General features: G+C 42.7%; 1 protein-coding gene and 1 long non-coding RNA gene across 4 annotated transcripts in view; one reads left to right on the top strand and one right to left on the bottom strand.

Annotated features, from left to right (window-relative positions):
* Nucleotides 1–27,615, bottom strand: part of btbd11b (BTB (POZ) domain containing 11b) — an 82,945-nt gene that overhangs the window by 52,700 nt on the left and 2,630 nt on the right.
* Nucleotides 3,650–6,483, top strand: LOC133501967 (uncharacterized). Of its 3 annotated transcripts, none has more exons than XR_009795327.1 (4): nt 3,650–3,790; nt 4,694–4,823; nt 5,299–6,252; nt 6,360–6,483. It is a non-coding gene; the product is annotated as an uncharacterized LOC133501967 (long non-coding RNA). The 3 variants fall into 3 exon arrangements; XR_009795326.1 differs by having other exon boundaries at nt 4,694–4,888; XR_009795325.1 differs by having other exon boundaries at nt 4,694–5,397; nt 6,066–6,252.

Genomic DNA, 27,615 nt, shown 5'->3' with positions numbered 1-27,615 from the left:
GCGGCGGTGGTAAACAACGCTGCCCGCGAGCAACAACGACGCCGCGGCCAAACCGCTTCCCCATCCGAGCAATATCCAGCGATACAACGAGCCGGCATTTTGGCTAACACGAAGGAACAAAGAGTTACCTTCCCGCAGGTAAAACTAATAGAAACATACGAGTCCGCTTGAGTGCACTGCTGCCCTGTACGTCACTTCCTGCTTCTTCTCGAAAACAAATCCCTTGAGAGGATTTTCATGGCGGGAGTTACAAAAAGCCATATATGTATGTCAAAATCAATTTTGTGGTGAAAAAACAGATGGGTCCATACCGGCTGCTGTTTTTTTTCATTAATAACAAACTAAAAACCATGCATTTCATGACAGTGGACCATTAATGTAGAATTTCATCCATTGGACATAATTTAGGGGGAAAAAGTCGCATAAAATGACAGATTGGCTTTAGTTGAAAGCAATTTAAAATTGAAAGAGGGCCTCTCTTTTGTGCTGCAATAATATACTAAAGACCAGGAAAAAAAACATCCCCTTAAATTTTATTCTATCATTATTAATTTAAACAAATGGCTCTTTCTGATACACAGAAAAGTAAAGTTTCATTTTCTATTCTAAAGATGCACAAAATATCTGATATAAAAGAATCATTTAAGAACAGAGAATTAAGGGGGTCTTCAAACTTAGATGTTTCGTGGTTTTGAAGAGAAGTGACTGATATCCACTGATAAGACGTCTGTTATCTACTTATACCAGTCACTCACATTTGAAAAGTGTACGGGTGTGGTCAGTAATGACTGCAGATATAAAGTTGCTTGAGTGATTAGGGATGGAATACCAGTATATTACTAAATTAGGAAAAAAAACATTATTTTAAAATTTCTTGTTAATAGATTAACATAACATAACTGTATATTACAAGTAAAATAAACAAATACATAACTAAAAAAGAAAACGAAAATTTCAAACTCAGGAATGATCATTTCCAATTTCAACTGATATTAGTAGAACATGATATAAAATGGTATTTAAAATTTTTCAGCAATAAAAATTCTTGACCTGACGAACTTAATCTGAAGAAAAGTTAAATGCACAGGCCTGTCAAGGAATAAACACCAACGGTTGGTACCCGCAATGTTTTGAAAATGCTGAAAGTTTCGTTCAACCTAATTTGCGCTAGTTGCAACAAACTAGCGATATATTGTAACACAAAACCCCTGTTGGCAATAATGATATATTGTTATAAAGTAGCGTAATTTATGGCGGTCTCTATTGTCAATCCATTGATGAAAGCTAGCAGTAGATGATCTATATCTTCCTAAAGCATGTACAGGGGAAATGTTGTCAACTTCAAGATAACGCGGTACCATGGGAAAAATGACCGTTTGCATTATAGATATATGGACAGGCTATTCTAATGTTAGAACTTAGATCAAGTCAAAGTAATTCACAATCTCATACTGATTATAGTTAGATACTGAAACATTACCTGTGTTAAATCCCAGAAATGTTTTCAGTGTAACTGAATTTCCTTTGATATGGCTCATGATGTGGAGGACTTTCGACGGAAATGCGCTCAGAACATGTGCTTTTGGCATAACTTATAAAAATCCTCAGTAGGCTTGTTTTGTTGCCAATGTTTATGAAATAAATTAATTTCAAGACTACACAAAATAACAGACGTCTTTCAATAGCTATGTATTTCTACTCGTAACAAACTTTACGCGCGTGGTTTTTCGTGCTTGACTGTCCAGATTTGCGAGTGCGATGGCGCGTGGGGGCGATAGCGGCCGTCAAATCACGGTGACTGTTATACTAATGATGAATTGGTTTCACTCAGTTAGTGAAAAGAGAACATTATACTCTCACACAAAGAAACCATGGGAATAGGTGAACATACATACATATTGTATGGTGAAGGAAAAAAAATGGGGAGTGACAAGTTGGAGGAGGGGACTCATTAGAGAGATTTAGTAAAGACATGGTCACAATCAAAGGCCACTCAATCGCTTAGAAAGGCCGTGGTGACAAATAAAATCAAAATACAACCTGCCACATTGTGCCCGTCACTCAAGTGAGAAAAGACTTGCAAAGTGCTTTGTCATCAAGGTTGCATCATAGTAGTCAGAGTGTTTCAGGGGAAAGAGAGATTGTGGGTCTGTCTCAGTTGTGCGAGAAGGACAGAAAAGACTGCGGTGCATGCAAAACACAATCGTTCCACATCAGCAGCAGGTCAGCAATGTTTTAAACATTGAAATAGGCTTTTGTGGCAACGGCGGTGGTCTGTAGCCAGAAGCACTGCCTCATTACAGCTCACCTCATTTTTTTCTCCCAATAAACTTTACATATTGCCACTGTCGGGCAGACACCGCCAATGTCCAAATTTGGTCAATATAAAACTTATCTTGATCCTTATTACGACCTGACAGTCTCTACCAGGGTTTGTTATTCCAACAAATTAATAACCTGAAATGTTCATCAACAATAGTAGTTTAGTAGGTACACCCTGAACTGGTTGCCAGCCAATCGCAGGGCGCATTGAGACAAACAGCCGCACTCACAATCTCACCTCGGGGCAATTTCGAGTGTCCAATTAATGTTGCATGTTTTGGAATGTGGGAGGAAACCAGACTGCCCGGAGAAAACCCACGCAGGCACGGGGAGAACATGCAAACTCCCATCTTTTTTTTTCCTGAAAAATAATGTTTTTGGAGATGCCAGTATTCTCCCCCGACAGCTCCAATACAAACAAATAGCCTTTGAAAAAAAAAAAAAAAAAACACTCAAATTTAGGGGACTCACTGTTGCCCCAAAGAGTAGAATATATACAATCAACTAAGAGTGAGCACACACAAGCTTTGGGTGTTGATAGCACAAAAGCCCCAATGACGTCACCAGCTAGAGAATGTCCTTGCCACTGGTTTGCAGCCATTCAAGATTAACAGTTCCACCCTCATAGTGTCTCAAGGAACTGAAAAGCCTAATCCAGATGGCTGACATCCACTGGCTCAATCCAACGAGAACATTGCACTGATTGTCCGTAGACAAAAGAGCTGCACGTAGAACTGACAGAGAGGAGAGAGGGCAGCAGATTAATTTGCTAGATTGACTTAACACGATTGAGACGCAATAAACCTCCCCACCACACACACACACACAATAATTACTACTCCAATTGTACATCACTCTGTTCATCATTATCCAAAGCACAAGATGAAACGGTCATTAATTGTTTTGAACAGAGTGAATCAAGCAATTCTATTGAAATGATTTTGTAATCCAACACCCTTTAATGGAAGTTCGACTAACGCAGATAGAAAACTGTTTAAACTGCGGTAAGGATTTGATATTATTACCCCTGGGAGGATGTGCAAATACTGAACACACAGCTGAAGACAAAAAAACTGAAATATGACAGAGCAGGGGGAGGAAATTAAAGGCTTCCTTATAGTCATGCATGCAGCGACTGCGCTCACATCATTGCGGCTCTCTCGCACGTAATTTGCCTTTAGACTCTCGCACAGCCCGTGTGCGAAGTTTTGAAAATGTGCTGCAGTTCTTCTCCAAGTCAGAGGTGTCACTACAGCTGGTGTTGGGTAGGACACCACAGGGTGCGGATTCCTCAGCACATTTTGGACATTTCTGGTAGACGTTTTTACCTTCCTTTCCGCAACAAGGAACAAAGCAACAAAAATAGCAACTGTGGAAGTGTGTCTGCTTGAACAAATGGTCATAAATGACCAGATGATACAATAAAATTATGATGAAAAAATCATGCTGTGTGGAGCCGGGAGGAACGGTGAGTACGTCATCATAGCATGTGACTAAAACTGGCCGATCACAAGGGATGGGTTCCACGGCTTTTGCCACGCAGCAGCTTTATTTTACATGTGCGTGGCAGGGGTACTGCGCGGGGCAATGCAGAGGTCACATGAAGCAATGTAGCCATTGAAGACCGCGGGAGTATAAATTAGCCTTAAGTTATGAACACGTACTTCAAAGGGTTGCGCACACAAACTTTAAGTGTAATTAGTAGGGTTGGGCATCAAGAATTATGAACCAAATGGCACCGTGACTAATGTTCCAGTTTTCTGGAACCGTTCATATTTAAAATTTTAGATTCCCAGTTCTGATGCCTAGTAGCCGTGAAGACGTGGTGAAAACTAATGCAGAATCAGTGTAAACCAACAAAGAAGAACATGTACGATGTGTGCGTGTGGCCTATGGCGGCAGCAAACAAAAGTGTGTCTTAACTTTGTTAAAATGAATGTCCAGTCACCTCAGTGCAACACTTGGAATAAGATTCTAATCTGCAAAGGAGGCTTTGACAATGAGTATCTTGTGATGCGCTCCGAGGCTCAGCCTACACCGCGCGGAGCTTGATGAAGTCAATGCTCAGTCAACTGGGTCAGTGAATAAGTCTACGTCAGGGGCCGGCAATCCGCGGCTCGTGAGCTGAATGCGGCTCTTTCGCAGCGCTCGTGGAGTTTTTTCAAAATTGTACGAAAACGGAAAAAGATGGAGTAAATTATATTTTTGGTTTTAATATGGTTTCTGTGTGAAGAGAAACGTGAAACAAACATTCTTAACATTTTCCAATGCTGTAAAACTGTGTGGGAAAAAATATGAAAATTCAACATTTCTGTCCATGACGATTTGCATCATAGCCTGGGATGTGTGCTTCTTTATGTCAATGTGGAAGGTGGCTGTCACAAATAAACTGGCGGGTGTGTGATGGGCCAAGGATCGCAAAGGGAAAAAGAGAACGAGAACTGAGCAGAACAGAGGTTTCCAAAGTTCTTGGACCGAGTCATTTGCTTTCATTACCAAAGGTGAAGTATTGCCTCCGTGTCTGCTTCGCAATGAGAAGTTGTCTAAAAGCAAAGAGAGTAATGAGGTAAGATATTTCGAGAGAAGGCAGGCTACATCTGCAGCCGAGTAACCTGTTGGGAGTGAAAAAGTCACTCGCCAGAAATTCCAGCTTGCCCAAAGCCACAAATGGAGCGAAATTGAAAGCATCGGAACACCCGAGCAACTTGTTTGAAACATGAAATTCTTTTCCTGACAGTACATGAGGAAATGTGCATTTGGAGTACTGTATTAGCCATCTTTGGGTCGACATACCTGTGCAAACTCATATTCACAAACGTGAACTACCGGTACATTCAATCCAAATACCACAACCGACTCGCAGATGAGAGCTTGCAGTCACGTTTCAATATTAAAGTTACATCTTACATGCCCGATGTTGAGATGCTGTCCAGTTATCCACTGAGGTGTTAAATAAGGCTTTTCATTTTTTTGCAGGTTCAGACAATTCATTCATTCATCTTCCGTTCTGCTTATCCTCACAAGGGTCATGGGAGTGCCGGAGCCTATCCCAGCTAACTTCAGGCAGGAGACAAGGTACGCCCTGAACTGGTTGCCAGTCAATCCCGGGGCACTTAGAGACAGACATATAATATTCATTCATTTTCCGAGGCACTTATCCTCACAACCATTCACACTCACAATCACAGCTCGGGGCAATATACAGTCTCCAATGAATGGATGTTTTGGGGATGTGTGAGGAAACCAGAGTACCTAGAGAAAATCCATGCAGGCACGGGGACAAAATGCAAACTCCACATAGGCGAGGCCGGGATTTGAGCCCCTGTCCTCAGAACTGTGAGGCCAATGCTCTAACCAGTTGCTCCACCATGCTGCCCCAGACTGATTTTTTTTTGTGTGTTTTTGGGTCTTTAAGTATTTTGGGTTGCCGACCCCTGATCTACGTTCACATCTCCAAGTTTGAGGCAGCCAACAAGCTAAACAGTTGGTTGCACTTTTGCACTGATTATTTTTCGTGAGTATTTTGGGCACATTACAGAAACACAGACGGAGCAGATATTTACATAAGGCACACCTTCATTGATTATTGCACATTGTGAGTTACTCCAGGGTAGACAACTGGAGTTGTTGCATTGGTATGTTTCACATATTACAGAGAGTGAATGTTTAGGACTCTAACAGGAGTTGGAAAGAAGCTGTTTTTCAGTCCATTTGTCCTGGTTTCAATGGTCCTGTACTGTCAGGCCCGAAGGCAGTAACATGAAAAGGCAGTGGCTCAGGTGGTAGGAATCCCTCAGGATAGGGCTGGCTCTCCTGTAAGAACTGTGAAGGTCCTCCAATGTGGGCAGAGGACTCCCAATGACCTTCTCAGCCATTTTGGTGACCCCCTGGATTTCCTTCCTGTTTGCAAACCACCTGCACAGGTACTAGGTGAGCATGCTCTCCATGGTGGAGTGGTAAAAAGACAAGCAGTCTCTGGCCAATGTTGTTCTTCCTGAGGATTCCCAGAAAGTGGAGTATTTTTTGTGCCCTCTTAGTCACCTGTGCAGTGTTCTGATTTCAAGACAGCTTGGACTCCCAGGAAGAAGAAGGCACTGACCCTTTCCACACAGCTTCCACCGATGAAAATGAGCTGGATGTCCGTTTTGTTTTTTTCCTGAAGTTCCTCATCATTATATCATCAAGGCTAATCTTTATCAATAAAAAAGAACTTTTAATTCCCACTCAAATGATTAACAGCTCATACCCCCAAAATGTTTATGACTACCTTTCAATCTTTATTGAACACAGCCATTCCTAATCATGCTGCTTGTATTCCAAAATGGTTAATACAAATGTTAAAAGCAATACATAGGGATTGATGTAGAAAATGAAGGAGATTATGAGCCTACTTTAGAGAGACACGTTACTGCACTTAATAATGACATGATCTTGCAGTGTGGAGCGACGTCATTCAATAATACATTAACGCTTTATCATCTGTGCTTTTCAACAATGCTTCATTCAGCACCTCTTAATCTTCTTAAATTGTCGAACTGCCCTGACACTCGTGAGTCAGTCTCCAACACAGACAAAAACAAAAGCAGAACAGAAACTACATAAAAATGCTTTAAAGTATTTTGCAGAACAACAAAAAGAAACCCTCAAACATTAGTTAATATATCACTGTATAACATGAAAATGTCTAAATAACATAAAATGAAATATAAAAGTAAAAGCAATGGGATTAGACTTTTAAGGTGATGCAATAATCGGCGCTGCTTTTGTCACATTTATTCTCCTCGAAGAGAGAAATATTTCAGAATCAACTGCCCATTGATTGGCTGCTACAAGTATTGTGAAGATCCCAAAACAGATCAAAACTCATCTGACAACTTCTCATTTATCTCACGCACTGATCAAACACTATTGTGTACTGACTTCAAAAGGTGTGTGTTTGATTCAATTGATTTCTTAATGCCAATTGCAGATTCCCAAGCAAACAAACTGATTCATTCCGCTTTCAGTCTGAGCTCCTCTCTGACGCTTGAGCCAAACTCCCACATAGAATACAAAATGTCATTCAAAAGTTCCTACACCTGAATTGAACTATGTCGCTTATATTATAACTCCAGTGCCGCTTAGCTCAAACAGAGTTTATTCGATTGAGATGTACTGCGGGCAAAAGGCAACAAAGCAGAGATGAATACACACAGGGTGAAGGATCAGAGACACAGTATGACACATTAATCTCAATCCCTCCAGGATTCTGACACCCACAGAACACAACAGGTGAGAGAAGATAATTCAAACACTTGGACTGAGCTGCTCCCGTGATTCGTAATCCTAAACAACAATCAGTAATCAGTGAGCAGAAAATGTCAATATGACCCCGTGTTTTTCCCAAATAACACACTGCATTTTATTTATTGAACCCTTACTTACAATAAAATAATCAGGGTTGCTACTGGGTGGTGAAACCACTTATCCAATGTGGCCAAACAGTGTAAAAAATCTCTGAGTCACGCATGAAGTTTGCCACAACCTCACGTGTGTTTATGTAGCTAAACCTTGAGCCACACTTAGCGACTCCTCGTCACTGTCAGACTTCCTTTATTGTGTACTTGTCATATTGTTATCACTTTTAATTTCTGTAAAGAACTTTGCATTGCATTTTAATGTATGAAAGTGTCACGTCCCATCGGAGCGAGAGTAGGACCCAAATGCAGGACTCGGACGATGCCAGGTAGTTCAAGGAGAAACGTTTATTATATGCCGAGGTCGGGGATCGAGCAGGCAGTCCGGTGCAGCAGCGGTAGTTGGGATGCCGGGCGAAGAGAGCAGGTGAGCGGGCAGGCAGGAGTCGGTACACAGGAGAACGATCAAAGCAGGCAGAAGTATCAAAGGAGTCAGGCTTACAAGGTTGGTCGGAGAACAGGCGAAGGTCGGTACACATAGATTCGATCAGGGATACCGGAGCACACGAACGGGACATGAAACTCAACGAACTGGCGCCGGCCAGTTGTCATATAAATACACAGCATAATTAGGCTGCATGAGGCGCAGGTGTGCACCTCCCAATCAGAGCAACCACGCAGACACCCGCCCAGCCCAGGCTGGAGCGGCAGGATCATGACAGTACCCCCCCTCAAAGGCACGGCTCCCAGACGTGCCTAAACGAAAAAAACAGACAATAATTAACACAGGCAGGGGTGGGCGGAAGGGGTGTCCGGAGGAGGGCACGCACCCCCCCCCCCCGAACCCCAGTCAGGAGGACGACCCGGACACCAAGCACCAGGGTCCCCAAGGGCGATTCGGGCGGACAACCTCTGTGAGGAACCAAACGGCAAAGCAGGAACCAGAACGAGGCAGGCCACTGCTCCGGACGAGAACCTCCCCCGCCGTGGTTGCAAGACGACCAGGGATTGGTCGCTACCGAGGCTTGGTCAGTAGGCAGCCGTGGATTGGTCACCAATGAGGCCAGGTCATGAAGCGGCTGGGAGCCATCTGGAGTGAATAGGATGATGGAGAGAAGGACCAGAGCCATGACCGCCACCATTACCATCACAGCCATCCGAAATCTCTCCAGCTCCGGGGTGGCTCATCAGAACTCCCCAGCTCTTGTCGCCGTCGAGACAAGGGCGTGGGACGGCCGCGGACCGGTCGCTACTGGTACTCCTGGACAGGAACGTGAGGCAGCTGCGACCCCCTCGTCATCGCCACCTCCTCCTCCTGGACAGCAACGTGAGAAGGTGGCGACACCATCGCCATAACCACCTCCTCCTGGACAGCAACATGAGAAGGCGGTGACACCATCGCCCCCTCCTGGACAGGAACATATGGACGTGCCCGTCGCCGACGAAGCAGGAACGTGGAGCGACCGCGGGCCGGCTGCCAACGAAGCAGGAGTGTGGAGCGTCCGCGGGCCGGTCGCCGACGAAGCAGGAGTGTGGACCGTCCGGGGGCCGGTCGCCACTGGGACTCCAGAGCATGGCCGGGAAGCGGCTGAGGAGATGTTGCCACCTCCTGGACAGCAATGTGAGGCGGCATCGGGTCAGTCCCCACTGCCACGTGAGCTTGCGGTGTATTCGTTGAGACAGCAATGTGGGCGTGGCGCGGTGGCGAATCCGTTTCCAGGGCAACGTGAACGAGAGTCGGCAGAGAGTCAGTCAAAACTGACACGTGGGCGTGTCTCGGGAGCGGTTCCATTCCAACTGCCGCGTGAGCTCTGCTCGGAACAGCCAAAACCTCGATGTGGGAATCGCGAGGTGGCGAGTCCGTTCCCACTGCGACGTGCACTTGGCAAGGTGGCGAGTCCGTTCCCACTGCGATGTGCACTTGGCAAGGTGGCGAGTCTGTTCCCACTGCAGCGTGCGCTTGGCGAGGGGGCGGGTCGGTTTCCACGGCAACGTGAACAAGAGTAGGGAGAGAGTCAGTCGAAACTGACACGTGAGCGTGTCTTGGGAGTGGGTCAGTTCCAACTGCCACGTGAACCTGCCTCAGCAGCGAGTCCGTCGCAGTTGTGACGTCAGCGTAGCTCGGCTGGTTCGCCAATCCTTGCCAGACCTGGGTCGTGAGAGCCGCTCTATCTGCGCCCGCATTTCGCGGCAGGACGCCTCGTGATTTGGCGGCTCCTCCTCCCTCTGGGCTGGAAGCTTCGCCACCAGCTGCGGGTCTGCCGGTCTCACCGTTGCCGGCGAGGAGTGGGAGGACGGTGTCTTCGTTGCCACGCACCAGGGAGCGCCCGGCCGGGGCGTCTCCTCTGGCCGCCACGCACCAGGGAGCGCCCAGCCGGGGCGTCTCCTCTGGCTGCCACGCGGAGGTCCCAGGTAGACGGCAAAGCGGGTTCCCTCAAACGGATTGGTGTATTTGTATCCATCAGGCTGGGAACGCGGGGAGGTGGAGCAAACTGACTGGGATGAAAAGCCGGGCAAAGAGATTCAAAATCAAAGTCATCGGAGTCGTACTCAGGCAGCCGGTCATACAAATCACGGTCCTCCTCATATTCCGAAAAGTCAGAGTCCAGAAGAATATGAGGAGCCGGACGGGTCGTGTTCAGGACGTATTCATACCTCGCTGGCGGAGCGTAAGACACGGAAGCGGGGGACGTCAAGGAGCCTACCCGGATCGGACAGGCTTGGTCCTCCGGCAGACGGTCTACCTTGCGTCGGTCCCGGGTCTTTCCTGCTGGGTCCTGTTGTGGCCAGTTCGTTCTGTCACGTCCCATCGGAGCGAGAGTAGGACCCAAATGCAGGACTCTGACGATGCCAGGTAGTTCAAGGAGAAACGTTTATTATATGCCGAGGTCGGGGATCGAGCAGGCAGTCCGGTGCAGCAGCGGTAGTTGGGACGTCGGGCAAAGAGAGCAGGTGAGCGGTTAGGTGAGCGGGCAGGCAGGAGTCGGTACACAGGAGAACGATCAAAGCAGGCAGAAGTATCAAAGGAGTCAGGCTTACAAGGTTGGTCGGAGAACAGGCGAAGGTCGGTACACACAGGTTCGATCAGGGATACCGGAGCACACGAACGGGACATGAAACTCAACGAACTGGCGCCGGCCAGTTGTCATCGGGGTCATATAAATACACTGCATAATCAGGCTGCATGAGGCGCAGGTGTGCACCTCCCAATCAGAGCAACCGCGCGGACACCCGCACAGCCCAGGCTGGAGCGGCAGGATCATGACAGAAAGGTCCATTATAAATATATTTTTTATTTTGATATCCAGTCAAAGGCAAAAGGTAACCAAAGATGCAGTCCGTTTGCTTCTGCTAACAGGCACACACAGTACCTGCACTTGACTGCTCAGTGAAGTTGATGATATGATGGACTATGAAATGCTGGCCTTGCAAGTAAAACTCTTTTTATTGTCTTTATGGGCACTCAGTACCCTGCACCCTTTGTGAAAATTCATGTAGTAACTGGCAATTCGCGTGGGCTTTATTAAGACGTTGTAGGTGGCTTTTAAAATTCAGGTCTGAGTTGATAATTAACAGGATTGCAAAAGAATGAGTATTTTGAGAACCTTGATTGCAAAAAAATGATCAAGGAATTTTCTCTGTCTTGGGTAACTATTTATTTTTGTTCAGCTTAAGGGACGCACAAGCTACTGTTATTCTGGCACAACACCCTTGCATCGCCATGGAAGGCCAACCCATTTGATTGAGAGTGCTGGATGGTGGGAACCACGGAAGGGAAGAAAAATGCAGAAAATGGAATACTTTATTTTGCTTTAAATTGTGAGCCAAAATTTGAGTTCAGAGCAAACTTCACATACACCAACTTAATTGAAGTGGAAAAAAAGGTGAGAGTTGCAATCACAATGTTCAGTGAACTTGGATGTTTAGTGAATAGGAAAAAATAGCCCAAACACAAATCCAAAGTGAAAACACTTGCAAAGAGGATGGCGCAGATGTTAACACTAAACTAATCCCATCGTCAACGGCCAACCTATGGTGGAGTCACAGCTCCTGACGTCATTCGCGAGACCACGCCGATAAAAATGCACGTCAACACATGTATACTTATTTGTGTGTGAGACTTTCAGCATAATTGTACGTTGGACCTCAGTGGATTAATGCCCTGGCATGGAAGAAATTCAACTTGCAAGTCAAGGTACAACTGTACTGTAAACTCTGTAGTTGTCCAAATCCTTCCACCACAGGAAAATATTTCTTAGTTGGTCCATCCTGCTTCTGCATTTCGTCTAGCAGGGAGCTTGGCAATGAAGACCATCACAGACTGTGCTAAATCCAATCCCAGCTACCTCATCTTTTCTCTGATATGGATCCAGAAACAGATGCGTTGATGGTAACGTTTGTTAATCTGGCAGCCTACCATCAACTATGATTGTGTCATGGATTTGTTCTCATCTTAGAAATTTCTCCATGTGACCATGAACTTTCATGTCAATGTGAGTTGAAAAATCCCCAAACCAACATAACCACAACGCGGGTGTGAGGGTTTCCTCATGGTTTTCAGAATGTGTTCTCATTCAAAGAGGCCAAGCGAGATTCAATGTGTGGTAATGTCAAGGAATACTTTTCAGCAGCAAAGTTCTCTCTGAACATGTGGTCATGCTCTGACAGGGAAGTTAAGAATATCAACAGTTGATTGCAGCAACCAGGTAGTTGCTGATGAGTGTTGCTTTTTAGAGGACAAAATAACTATAGTGGTACCTCTACTTACGAAATTATTTAGTTCCAGAAGTCGTTTCGTAATATGAATTTTTTGTAAGTATAGAAGCTCATTTTACATCTAAATAGCCTAATCCGCTCCAAGCCCCCCGCCCCCCCTCCCCCAAAAAAGAGCAAATTACATAATGTAAAATATTTTAAAAATTACATTCATTGACCTATGTCATTGGGTGACTATGCGAAGAGAAGGGTAAGTGACAAGCAAAAGGCATCCTGGGGAAAGGAGGAGGAGGCAAACGTTTGACAGCTGACAGAAAAAAACACGTACAAACGTATGCATGCACACAACTTAATGTCACTAAAGTTTCTTGGGCCCCATTGTGAAGGAAGATTAAAATAATCTTGCAACAATAAATATAAATCGTGCAAAAAAGTATCGTGAATCAATGATAGTGCCCAAGGGAAAACGAAAAGCATCATGGGTAAAGATTGAGGTCCCTCCTATCCAATGGGATGCCAGGAAGATGCTATGGCAATAGCCAATGGGAGAGCAGCTCGATCGTGCCACACAAATCAAGATATGGGATTTTTACGTTCTGTGGAATTTGGGCGGTGTGATTTCAGTGCTTATTTTTTCCTTTTGTATCCTGAATTTCGTTCGTAATTAGAGACAATATTTTTCCCGAGGAGGCGTTTGGTAACCTTAAATTTTCGTTACTAGAGACGTTTGTAAGTAGAGGTACCACTGTATTTCATTTCCTTAAGAAAATGAATTAGCGGGCTAAGTCCTAAGGCTAAGCAAGATGCACATTTTAATATGAGCTGTAGACATTTAAGATCCATTTCTGTGCAATGTACGGCTGACTGCTATTAGAGTAATGGAAAATGTATTAGTATGTGAGTAAATTTCAATGCAACTCTCACTGCACAGCATAAATTTCCAGCCAAGGTTGCCCAGCGCCCAATATTCCAAAAATAAAAGACCCCAAAATAAAACCATTTGTTGGGTTTCCCCTCAGAGTAACTCAGCATAAGCTGTGCTGGAAAGCATGTTTAGCAAAGTGGAGCACAAGATCCTGCTGCTCATTACGTAGTTTAGTACTTTCAAGTAAAGCACGGTCTGTTTCTTCTGGTTCTCCAATGACACTGTATTTTCCACTCAGTATATGCAAGCAGCGCAGACCGAATCCTAAAAATAATAACAGTTTTCATTGCTCACCAAACACATTTGTAGAGAACTTGTGGTTGTTAAATTATAAACCAGTGTTTAAGTACATATACATGACTATTAATCAAGTTTTTCTATATTGTGGTCAACGCCTTCATCACACCTCAATGGGACGGCGTTTCATCCATCCATCCATTTTCGGGACCACTTTATCCTCACTAGGGTCAGGAGCGTGCTAGAGCCTGGGCAAGAGGCGGAGTACACCCTGGACTGATTGCGAGCCAATTGCAGCAAGAGTTTCCAATTAATCTAGCATTATAGGATGCGGGAGGAAACCAGAGTACGTGGAAAGAAAACAACACAAAGGCACAGGGAGAACATGCAAACTCTGCACAGGCGGGGCCGGGATTTGAACCCAGGTCCTCAAAACTGTGAGACAGATGTGCTAACAATCCCCTCACATTTCCTTGTGCTTCATTCTCACTAAACTAGTCTTACACTTTTCTTCCATTTCAATATTCAATGCTTAAAGAATTATGAACTCATTTGTGTGACCCTCAAGAAACCAACATGGCTTTCGTTTGCCTGAACGCATTTACGGTATTTTCCTGCAACGAGTGTCCTAGGGACAAGTTGAGTGCTTTGGATCTGCGTCACATTCAAGTACACACACACACTGCTCAGAAGTTTTAAAAATTTTAATGAAATGTAAAATGACCCCCTCCGCTAAGCATTATGCCCCCATTCCCTCTTAACCTTCACAAAGTCTCACCTAAATTGGTATCTTGGTGAATGTGTTTTCAGATGAATGCGAAATGCAATGTTCCTTATTATGTAAATAAATTAAATGGAGCAGGTCAACTCTCATCCTGCTATAACGAAAACTGAAATGACTTCAAGCTGTTTCAAATTGAGTGGTAATCTTCATCTGCAGAGGAAAATAAAAGTGGACTCTTCGTGAAGACCAGATACTGTGCTGTCAATAGTACAGCCTTCATTAAAAAATCCAAAATACATTAAAAAATGTGAAGGCCTAGAAAATTATATAGATTTGTAGTGCACGTGCAACTTCAACTCAACTTATTCAAACTCTGTGAGCGGGATGTCGGAAAGTACGACAAGGCCTCGTCTTTCGCCAATTAAGAATGGAATCACTTGGAAATTCACTGCTTGGTTTCATACGATTTGATGGCAGGTCGACAAGAAGTGAGGAAGAAAAGCAGAAAGAAAATCTGTGGTGGGCTGAAGGAAATGTTGAATCATTCCCTGAATGGATTAAAGGTCAGAGAACAAATTTGTCATGGGGTCAGTTAAAATTCAAAATTGCATTGTTTATTTGCAGTGTAAGTTCTCATCTACAGTTTTGCTAAAAATGAGTTTTTTAGCATGTGTATTGAGCACTCCCTGAACACAACCGAAGGGCAAACACTGGGGTGTGGTTACTCTATCAAGGGCTACTGGAAGTTAGTTGTTACAATTGACAAACACTCTATACGCAATGGCGAGCAACGTGTTGGAACATGAGCAGGAGGATTTTGATGTACAGAGGAGCACCCAACTGAACTTGGCATCGTCAAAGCGTACCCATTTGAGCCGATCAGGAGGTCGGAACAGTGACGACGACGAGCAGCCAAGTAGCAGCTGTGTAACAGAAAAAGGGAGTGGCCATCTGGTCCATGTGACGCGAATTCTTTTTATATAGTCATGGCGAGAAACCCCAGAGCTGCTAATATTTTTTGCACCACTATATGTCTTGTCTATTCATATATGTTTTAGTGACACGGCACAAGCTTTTACACAGTATGCAGTATTCCTATATATTGTGTGCTCCTTACAGGAGTAGCTTATAACACGCTGGACAGAAAGTCTTTACTGTGTCTGTTGGCTTGTCATACAGGCAAAAGCATAGACAATACTGAAAAGTACTGCGTGGGTCTCTTGTTTTCACTACTCCCCTGTGCATGCTAACCATAATAGAGTCGCAGGTATATACAAGGAAATCCTCACCTCATGTCTGCGATGCTTCGGTGCTGCACCGTGGAGGCTGAGAATTTTAGTTCTGTTCCTGGTGGTTGGGGTCCTGAGGGATGTAGGAAAAATAGTTGGCACTGCTCCTGGTTTCAGCCTCTGCCTAACTAAAACCATGTATCTGATGCTTTCCCTCAAGTCAAACATGGCGGTTCCAAGTGATCGGCAGGGTTTGAAACTAATCACGTTTCTTCCCACTGTTGACTTTTCCTATCCACTGGTCACGTTGTTCCTTTGTCACATGGAAACCCAAAGAAACTTTTGCCACTGCCTGAACGTTTTTGCAACCAAACGCCACACAATCAACCATCATGACATTGTAAATTATACCACAACAAATATACCATGCTTAAACCAACTAACCCCCAACCACTAACTCTAACCCTAACACAAGACAATAGCACACGATGCAGAACGAACAGGATGTTTGGCTCGTGTGATGTCACAGCACTGGATAGGGCCGAAAAGCTGAAGGCTGTGGATGGAAAAAGAAGAAAGCGGATCCTGAATCATATTTATCGATTCAACTGCTATACATCTGTTGTATAATCACTTCAAAATGGCTTGTAAAGGTGATCGAGAGTTATCGAGAAATGTTTTAACATCTTTGCTCTCGGACTTTTACGACATTTCCTGAGGCACTCTGTTACTCACCCCTCCCCTCAGCTTCCCTGACAAAAACACTGATTTCTATGAGATTATCTTTTTTTTTTTTTTTTGCCCCCTTGGGGAGTGACACTTTGGTCAACATCACTCATCGACCCCAAGGAGCTCTCCCTCTGTTATTATTATCTGCGTGGTGGGAGAGGGCAAAGGACCCAGTATTTTATCTCAGTGGCTCTCCTATTCATTTTTGTTATAGATGACACTGCCATACTACAAAGCTGCAATCAGGGAGTCAGAAGACATCATCAGTCATCATAAAACAGGCCTTACAACAGTGGTGCTTCAGGCAAAGTAGGGAAACTTTCGGGGACGGCTATTAATGTTATCTCTTGGCTTTGCTATGGGAATCAGTTACAGTTCAAAGCTTAATAGCAGTAGAAGTTCGAAAAAGGAATGAAAAACTATTGACATTTCATGAACTCTTCAAAGCAGAAAGCAGCTCTACAACAAAATTCTGATTTTATTTGGCTGTGATGCTACTTTTCATGATTTTCCTGAAATTCAACATTTGGATAATGCAGTTTTGTGCATTGGATCCATGAAGATCCAAGATATGATTCAAAAGTTTATGTTTGATGCATCAAACATTTAGTGGGCATATTTTTACTTTGTGAATACTTTTCACAAAGTGCACTGGTATTTCAACTGAAAAAGCACCAAGAGACATAGCAAGGAAAGGTATTCTTCTAGAAAGAAAATTTTTTTTGAAAACTTGCTTTAATGACACACTTGTCACTTGTCATAGGAGAAACAACTTATTTTTTTAATATATTTTGGTCTGGGTTTGCATGATGCAACTGCAAGATATAACAAAAAAACCTCTGCTGTTCCTCCCAAAGGTCTTAACCTGTTAGAGTTGCTTTAAGAAAGAAGCATTTTTAAGCTGTGAGATCATGTGAATCGGAGCTATAACATCATGCGGCTCAAACACGACATTTGCCAAACTGGCAGTTACATTTGCAGTGGATGTATGTGTTTGACACTTCTTAAATCTCTCATGTGATCCACTGTCCGCTCTTACATTATGTCCATTAAAACAGTAATTATACGTACTATACGTTTACTTTGACAAGTCTGGCGCCTGTGAACATGGCTATCTATGCTGGTTCTTTTTCCTGGGAAATTCCTCTTTATTTAATTATGTCTAAAGTAATCGTCCCCTTTCAGATTTGAGGTATTGGACACACGTTTTTTAAGGTGAAGGAAAAATGTTCCATTATACCTGCATCTGTCTTTTGACATTATGGTTTTCCTATGCCAGTTTTGGATCCACATGAAAAAAAACATGGAAGCAGGCAGAAGCCAGCATATGTTAGCAATAAAATTAGTCATGAACCTATACTCCATATACCTTCTCCTTGTAATCTGTACCACATGCTAGGTTCAGGCATGAGTTGCGCAAACTCACTCAGATGGAGTTCAACTATTTCAAAACAACTTTTGAAATAGTTGGACTCTACTAGCAAGCAGGCAATGGAGAAATTGAGATGATGTCAAACGCTTATTGCTGACAATAAGCAGGAGCACTCTTGGCTGTTTGTCACTTAACTTGATGACTCTCACATTGCTCTCTCTCTTTACAGAGTATAAATTGACCTGGAGGTGACTTGTCATGGTGGACATGTATGTTTGTTTGTAGTGGTGCTTTCTCAAAGGTGTCCACCATTTGTAATTAAGATACAGTATTACCATTCAGATATTCAGGATTCTGCTGTGGTGCAAAGAAAACTGCAGTGGAGACTCACTCCAAAAAAAAAAAAAAAAACCTATTAAATTATTATGATGATTCTTTCGGAGTCATTTCCTTAGTGTGTGTTTCTGTTCAACATGTCCCTTATCAACCTTATCAAACCTGATCTATTATTCAAAGAGCCTAGTGGACATGACTACAGTAGGCCGATTTTTTTCAATGGGCGATGGTGCTCGAAGAATTGCACTCCATGCATTCTTCCTAGCAACAAGTAATTTGAACTGTTGCGCTGATCTACGTATGTGGCTAAATCTGATAGCTTTTTAGAATCACAAATGATTTGTGTCATCTGTGCAATTTAATATATGGTCCATGGTTTATATTACCAAAATCCCCCACAAATAAAAGGGAGACAGTAGACATTGAAGTACGGAGGGAGGAAAAAAACTTCTCATTCTAACAAGAAAGTTTCTTGTGAGAAAAAGAAAGTTAATCGTCACATTGAGAAACGTTCTCGTTCGAACGAGAAAATTTATCATTTGAATAAGAAAGGTCTAGCTGTGAGTGATAGCTTATTTAAACGCTAGCAGTAAATTCCTGGTAGCTTATTTTCAACTTGCTTCCAGTTCATGTCAGCTGAGAGAATGGAAAGAGATGAGGAGTTGCTCTCTTTCCTTAAAGCTGGGAATATAATAGCGTCATCGACGAACTAGAAGAATATAAGGTGAGTATAAATGTAAACTTTCATCACGTGACTGTAATAGTCTTGCTAGAGAAGAGTTAAGCCATATTTGCTCGTGTGTGTGTGTGTGTGTGTGTGTGTGTGTAAATAAGATACCACTTACAGGTAGACAGACAGGTAGACGTTTCTCATTTGAATGAGAAACTTTCTCAATTGAATGAAAAACATTCTCATCCAAATGAGAATCAAGTTGTTGTTTGTGTTTTTTCCCCCCACATCCCTTTAGGGGCTCTGTACTACAGAATTTGCCTCTGGGTATACAACTAGAAAGCTCGAAATCTTACTAAAATGATCTTGTTAAATATTTAAGGTTCTGGATTTGCACTCTGATGTAAAATTACTTATTTACAGTTACTCACATGTGCATATATCCACTATAAATACATGCACTGACCCATGTTGGAAGGTCAGTGATGTGAAGTCTCTGCAGAGGTAATGAGATCCCGCTCAAGTGGAAAAGAATCACGAGCACTAGCAGATTCACAGCTTCTTTGAGGTCGCAAAGGCTCAATTGGTTTCTTCTCTTGGGCTTTTTTGATTGGTCAGGACTTGGCACTCTCTCCAATTTAAAAGGGAGCCTTCTGAAAACAACAACAACAAAAACAAGAGTTTAAAGAAAATAACTTTTACGTTCTTGTTGATATACTGTGGAGTATTTTGAAGTCATGGGATCAAAACAAATGTTACACATTAATACATATCTCAAATGTGTCTGAGGTGAGTAAAGAAGAAAGGGATCTATCTCTGACATGGACTCCTGAATTAAGGAATATGACAACAACATTGAAAAACAGGTGTTTTATCTGGAAACAGGGTTTGCTTGAAGGATGTATCTAGTACGGCGAACACTGGCACTTATTCCGTTGTGTTGGACTGAAAAACTATGTCAGCCGAAAAATGTTCCCCCGAAACAGAACAGTATTTTTTCTTTTATTTATTCATTTTATATGATCTGATGACATGTTTGTAGCCAGATATTGGCCTGCCCACATTGAGGTCAAAACCTGTGTGACCCTGCTGACGTCGGAAACAAGACAAGAATACTTCCTTATTCTGGTCCATGTTCTTGGTTGCTTCGCAAATCGGTACTATTGGTCTGCCCCCACGTTGTCTGCTATTTTAACATAATATGAACCAATTTTTAGTTGTGAAAACGCAGTGCCATAAAAAAACTATTGCCCCCCTTCTCAATTTTTTTTATATTTTTGCAGCTTCCCCACTTTAATGTTTAAGATATTCAAACAGATATAAATACCAGACAAAAGTAACCCTAGTTAATGTAAAATTTTGGTTATTTTTTTAATGGTGACTTCATTTATTAAGGAAAGAAAATATATTCAAAGTTACCCGGCCCTGTGTGAAAAAAGTAATTACCTCCCTTGTTAAATCTTGGATTCATTGTGGCTAATCACAACTTTGGTTTATTTTTCACAGCTCAAACCTAAGCCTGATTTCCCCCAGAACTGTTTAATCAATAAATCACTAAAAGAGAATCTGTCCCAACAAAATGAAGTCAGACAAAAGATCTAAAGTGGTTAAACTCTAAGTCTAAAATTGGAGTTCCGAGGTGAAAATCACTGCTGACCAAAAAGAACATAAAGGCTCGTCTTCACCCTCCACTTCACCCCCTCAAAAAAAAAAGGATCTAAATAAAGGAGGATAATATATGGGCTGATGAGAAGAAAATTGAGCTTTTTGAAACGTGTATGCCTTGTTACATCTAATGTAAATGTTACAAGGCATTTAAGAATAAAAGAACATGATACCAGACAGTCAAACATGGTGTTGGTCGTCTGATGGTCTTGAGCTGCTTTCTCCTTCAGGACCTGGACAATTTCCTGTGACTGATAGAACCATTAATTCTGCTCTTTACCAGAAAATCCTAAAGGAGAATGTTCGGCCATCCCTTTGTGATCTGAAGCCAAAACGCACCTGAGTTCTGCAGGACAAGCTCTGTAACACACTAATAAGTCAACTTCTGAATGGCTTTAAAATACATGGAGGTTTTGCAGTGGGCTAGTCAAAAATATGGAATTGAATCCATATGAGATACTGCGGCATGACCTTAAAAAGGCCCTTCATGTTCGAAAAGCTTCCAGCGTTGCTGAATCAAAGCAATTCTGCAAGGAAGAGTGCGACCAAATTAAGTTTGATTTCGAGACATTTTATTTTGCCTTAATTCTTAACTGCCAAGCAGTTTGAGATTCAATGATAACAATAGACTGAAAGAGTACTCACTGAAGTTTTTATTTTCAAGGATAATTATGTCTTCCAGTGAACGCTTTGTCCTATGATTATTCAATAGGAGGATTGGTATGCAAAAAGAAGAGGTTGTTTATGTCCGCAATAAATCCATTGTGCATTTGTAGGTCACATCTGAACTGTGCACTTTGTCATGTATTGAGGAAACACAAATTAGTTTTGAAAAGACTAAAACAATAGAAGTGCAGAATATTCCAGTCATGAATTCCCAGACACCTCCCATGCACCTCAACACTTTAATGAAAGAATCGAATAATTACTTCAAAATGGAGGTCCTAATTGGCATCATTTTCTAAACCTAAATTTACTCCAAATCACAAAACTTGCTAAATTTCAGATACTCTTTTATTTGTTTGAGAGAAATGAAGAATGGGCAGTCAATATTTTAACTTCACTAAATGCTTCACTTGTCCTGCAATTCAATATCGCTAAACAATTCGATTCAAGTAGCAAAAACATCTTAATGGCAACATTCACACAAACAATATAATCCAACACCCACTTGATAACCCATAATTTCAATCTCTGCCAGGTAACACCATTTTAGGTACCAAAATCTATTCCCAATATTCCATACAAACACGTCGAGACAGCCCATTGGATTTTGTACTGCATTTTGTGAAACATGGTATTTATAGTTATTTGCTAAGGAATAGATTGTTTAATAGTGCTTCAAAGTCAATGAGGTAAAATAGAAAACACTAATTGGCTGCAACTAGCAGAGGCATTGAAGACTCAGTCTCAACCCTTTTGTCTCATCGAGTTTGCGGTCTAAACATGACATCAGCTACAATTAATGACCCACGAAGACCCCCATTACAGCGGCCCATTTTTCCAGACAATCAAAGAAAGATTCTTTCTCGATAAAAAAAAAGAAAGCAAGAGAATTCCTCAATCCATAACTTCTCCTTTAGCCAATCAGTGAAATTGCCTCAAATGCCTTACTATTCACAGATGTTGGCGGTTAATGTCTTGAGTTTGTTCTGGGATTTGCCGCAAATTATGAAATGTGAAGTCATAAATAGATGAGAAGATGTTGTGACATCAGATGGGCCAGAATAAAGTACCCCAGCCAAAACGTCCAACAATTGCTAAATATTTAGTTTGTACCCTCATGGATTTAAATAACTCCCAAAATGTTCGAAAAGGCACCTGTGGCCAAGTACTTTTACATTTTCACATTGTCAGTAAATATAACACCAAAAAAATATGCAGTGAGTTTTTTTTTAGCAATAAGTTTACCTTTACTAAGTTTATTATGGAGTGAATTTCATATCAGTATACAAGGTTCTTGCAAAAAAAAAAGAAAGAGAAAATTCTATTCACCCAAGAGTAAAATGATGATTATATAAACATTTACATTTTGACAATACTTTTGTTGTTTGTAGGTATGATGGACAATAAACTGTACATGAAACTTTGGTCACTAAAAGAAAAGCACAAGTTAGACCAGTTAGAAGGTCTTATTTCTCAACAGGAACAAAAAAGACAGCCATGATTTTCTTTTTATGTTGTCAAAATCTAAAGAGGTGCATCTTGACAACATTTGTTTCTATTGCCAAATATGAAACTGATTTTATTAGTCCTCATGACAGTTAAGTGATACCAAAGTCACACACGTAGTGCATGAAGGTATATGACAAATCCAAATCCAATTAACATCACCATTCCAATTTTTCATCTTAATTACACAATTAAAATAATTTCCAAATAGGTTGCATCGTTGTATACAGTATGCGTGTGTGTGTGTGTGTGTGTGTGTGTGTGTGTGTGTGTGTGTGTGTGTGTGTGTGTGTATGTCCTGCTTCATGTCTGTTGCTCCCCACTCTTGCTAAGACCCTGGGGCGACTGTGTAAGTGTTTCCCCCCTTGGTTATGGTGTGTTATACCTCACCCAGGATTAATGAGGACCGGTCTCCCCCGGTACTGAGTGGTACTACTGCACGTCCTGTAAATTCCTGTCTGCTCTCCCCAAAGCATGTGTGCACCAGGCACCAAAGCTCAAACAGCAACGCAAACTACTGGAAAAGGAACATAAAACCAGGATATAAAATGAGACCTTCATTTTTCAAGGCCACGGCAGAATCATAAAACACCTCAAAGCCACATAATAAAGCTACAGCAACAATTATGAACTGAATGTCAATATATTCATTTAGAATCTCATGGGTTACCCCCCCATAGAACAGTCACAACATATGTTCTGCTTTATGGGTTAGGTATCATCACTCCACCAATCTGGCAAATACTATACAACAGTTAATGATGGAGATTATTTCAATTTACAGAGAACCACTGTTTAAAAGTGGACAACCCCTCCCCCCCCAGAAAAGAAGTACTTCATGCATGGCGTTACACCGAAAAGACACTTCAAGATGTATATCTAATATTTATCTGATTATAGTATAGCAGCAGTGTAGATCGGAGATCAAATTGTGGATAATTTTCCCTCCCTTCATCTAAATGACAAAGAAAAATATTGTCATAATACAGAACTGGGTATAAAATACAAAACAGATTACATTATATTCTTTTAAAACTTAATGTCACATTTTCCATGAGCTCTTTAAGCCCAAGCCACCCCACCCCAGACTTGTAAAACCCGTCACCATTGCCAAAACATAACTACATGTTAAAAAAAATATCTTCAGGTGGTACTCATTCCTGAGCCCTGGATATCATGTTTGACAAGACATTGCCTCTAACATGACCAAAAATCAAAGTGTCATTATGTTCTATAACAAATATTTCACTGTAGAGAGTAGTTTCCTGTTCTGACAGGAAACCGCCACCATAGAAGGGAAACCCAACACCCACCTGCAACCAATACTGAGTCACGCATTGCGAGAGGAGCCCCTGACATCTTGATACATCTTTGTTTGTGCGTGTGTGTGTGTGTGTGTGTGTGTGTGTGTGTGTGTGTGCGTGTGTGTAGGAGGCTCAACATATGCTCGATGAGCCATTGCAGAACTGATGCAGTAGGTGAGAACAGACGTGACAGTATTGGGTGACGATGATTTTGTTGAGCCTTGTCCTGTACATACGTAGGAACTAATGAAACACTATATTCTTCTCTTCTTCTTCTTTCGGCTTGTCCCTTTCGGGGTCGCCACAGCGTGTCATCTCAGATGAACGCACATATATGTTTGGCACAATTTTTACGCCGGATGCCCTTCCTGACGCAACCCTTCTCATGGAGTGGAGGCCCCAGTGGGATACGAACCCACAACCCCTGGTTTACCAAACCAGTGCTCTAACCACTGAGCTACGGGGCCTCAATGAAACACTATATAAAGAGGTCAATTACAGGAAAAAAATGAAAATCCCTCCACATGAGTGATGAACCAAAGCTGTACCAATAATGACAACCTTGGATGATGACCCTAATGACCCTCGGCCTGGGCCGGGACTGGCTGGCCTCTGGCACTCCTGCGTGTGTGTGTGGTGTGTGTGTGTGTGGGGGGGGGGGGCTCAGTGCCATTGTGTGATTTGCCTTGAGGGCCCCATAAAACAATGTGGCAGACTGGGTCTGGCTCCCGGGCCACAAGTTGGACAAGTGTGAAAGAGATGAATTTCCTTAATTATTAATATCATACAGTTAAAGTAATGGGCGGCACGGTGGAGCAGCTGGAAAGCGTTGGCCTCACATTTCCGAGCACCTGGGTTCAATCCCAGCCCTGCCTGTGTGGAGTTTGCATGTTCTCCCCGTGCCTGCGTGGCTATTCTCCGGGCACTCCGGTTTCCTCCCACATCCCCAAAGCATGCAACATTAATTGGACACTCTAAATTGCCCCCAAGGTGAGATTGTGAGTGCAGCTGTTTGTCTCAATGTGCCCTGCAATTGCCCGGCAACCAGTCCAGAGTGTACCCCGCCTCCTGCCCGTTGACACCTGGGATAGGCTCCAGCACTCCCCGCGACCCTTGTGAGGATAAGCAGCAAAGAAAAATTATGGATGGATAAATGTAATGTAAGCAAATTTGTCATTTCAGAAGTGTGTATCAAACTAGACAGATTCCGCCTTAATTAGTACTCAAGAAGCAGCTTTCAGTTTCAAAAAGGTTGGTGACCCTTACACCGGAGGAAAGAAAAACTGACATTGCTGAGCAAGGAATAAATCAAAACATTTCTGCCAGCAGAAAAGAGGAGGTACAAAGTCATTCTTACAGTCAACTACCATAAGATACTTACACTTCTCAGTAATGCAAACAACAACTAAAAAGACTAAAAAGAGACGCAGTGTGTATAAGAAGAGAACCACTGAGTACGGACAAAGGATGAATGAACCAACCACTTTATTTCCTGCTATATCCAATGGAGACCATCCCGGACATTTACCCCAGCGTGTCATTTACAAAATGTATGTATAGTTCTAGAAACGGACGGCACGGTGGATGACTGGCTAGAACATCTGCCTCAGGACCCGAGTTAAAATCTGGGCTCACCTGTGTGGATTTTGCATATTTTCAGACTGCCTGCATAGGCTTTCTCCAGGTGCTCTGTATCCCTCCCACGTTCCAAAAACACGCTTAGTAGGTTAATTGGCCCTCCTTCTTCTTCCTGTTTTTCCTCTGAGGAAGGGTCGTTCACCTCACGGCATTGTTGCCCTCTTTAGGGTGCCATTCCTCAATGCCGTTATCCTGAGGCATTGAGGAATGGCACCTTCAACTTCAACTTGGCTAGTGCCTAGTTGGGGCTGTGTTACAATATTACTTACAATCACGCAAACTCCACAAGACCCTCCGCCACCCATCCCTAATAAAAACGCCATTGACGTCTTTGGACAGCAATGGCAAGGAAAAGATGAATTCTTAATGACGTCTTTGGATGGCATTAGCAGTGCATGAGTTGATTTTGCGTTTGAGTTTCTCAAATAGACCTGACACATAGGGAATGACTACGAATGTTATTTTTCTTGCTCATCCATTTTGCTCTTGTTCCTTTTAGAACTATCCATTCATCCATTTTCCAAACCACTTACCCTCACTTGGGTCACAAGCATGCTGTGCAAGCCACACATGAAAACTATCTGCCCGTTGACGGCTCACTGATTTGCAGCTCAAAAAAAAAGAAAAAAAAAAAAAAAAGCACATGCCTCCTGAGTACTGTGCCCTGGATAACTTGGATAACCTACAGTGTGCGAGGATTCGGCCAGCTGGAAGCTAAAACACCTGTCGACTGTACTTCGTCAGGGTTAATCACCTGTTAAAGAACCACACAACATGCCAGTGATCCGCCCTACATTGCATCAGATTTCCAGACCTCTTTTTCACAACCTTATGCAAGGTAATACACTGCTCCACACTTGCACAATCTGACTCAATATTACCATCAAACAACATGATTTTACAGTGCACAGAGATCTTTTATGGTTGCCCAACCTTGGATTATCTGGACTACGAGTGCTGTAATTTAAACTGGAGTGCAGCCCTCGCCAAAGGAGTTCATACTTAGACAACCCCTCTCAAAAATGTACTCCACTCCACAGTATTTGACGGTTCCTAAAACGTACTGTTTGGTTGGGATACGCAGATCATTGGTGTGGTGTGGAGATACTTTGAGCTCCACATCAGTCTTTGTGATGAGCCAATTGCCCATAAACCATCCATCCATCCATTATCCAAGCTGCTCATCCTCACAAGGGTCACGGGAAAGATGGAGCTTATCCCAGCTAGCTTTGGGCAGGGCAGATAATGACACCATCATTGATCAGGAATCGATCCCACGCTGCCCGCACCTAAATCAGGCATGTGTACAACTACACCATCAGTGAATCTTCCCATAAACCGGCGAGACAAACGTTACACTTTGCATTGATAAATGGGTAATCTAAAAAAAAAAATGCACTTCTAAAATCCGGTGAGAGTTGCTTCTATCGATACCATGGTCATGCCAAAACACGCAGTATGTCATAGCCGCATGACACGCTTTGACACACTGCGGCATTTTCTGCCACTCGGTCTGACTGAAAGATGCGTTCCTGCGGGAGCTTGAAGTCAGAATAGCCTACATTGTGAGAAAACTGCAAATGAAAGCAAATTCAAGTGGCTCCTGACTGTGCTTTACTGAAACTAATAACACTCCCCAAAACGGTGAGGATAGTTGGCATAACAAAGTTAGAGAGGCTAAACAAACAAGGGTCTAACAAATGTTTTCAGGCTGTGCACATTCATTGGTGATGCATCAATACAGCCAGCTTCTCCAACTTTTTCTCTTTTTCACTCTGTTTATCTCCCCCACTCAAAAACCCAGTTTTATTCACACTGCTCTGCATAATGGATGACAGCTCATAGGTCCCTCAGGGTCTTTCATTATGTAAACCTGTTGCAAGAAGAGCCACAACAGCAGTTTTTCAGCATCCATCAAACTGGCAACCATGTAGTGGCGCGTGATGTATTGCCAGTTGCACAGCCATAAAGTCTGAATACAATTAATTTCAAAGGACAAGAACAAAAAGGGAAACCAGAAAGCCAGCGAGGAAACTATAAAGGATCAGAATAAACACATGTACGCAGTCATGTACCACCATTGATTTCCTGGAAGATTAAACGCACACTTGGCTGGAAGCCTTAACGTCGTCTTGACAGAATAGAACAGAATAGAATAGAAAGTATTTCATCACTATACA

Source organism: Syngnathoides biaculeatus, chromosome 6 (assembly GCF_019802595.1).
Source record: "Syngnathoides biaculeatus isolate LvHL_M chromosome 6, ASM1980259v1, whole genome shotgun sequence".
Taxonomy (NCBI): Eukaryota; Metazoa; Chordata; class Actinopteri; order Syngnathiformes; family Syngnathidae; genus Syngnathoides; species Syngnathoides biaculeatus.
Note: the sequence above shows the minus strand (reverse complement) of the source record. Positions and strands in the feature narration are given on the sequence as shown.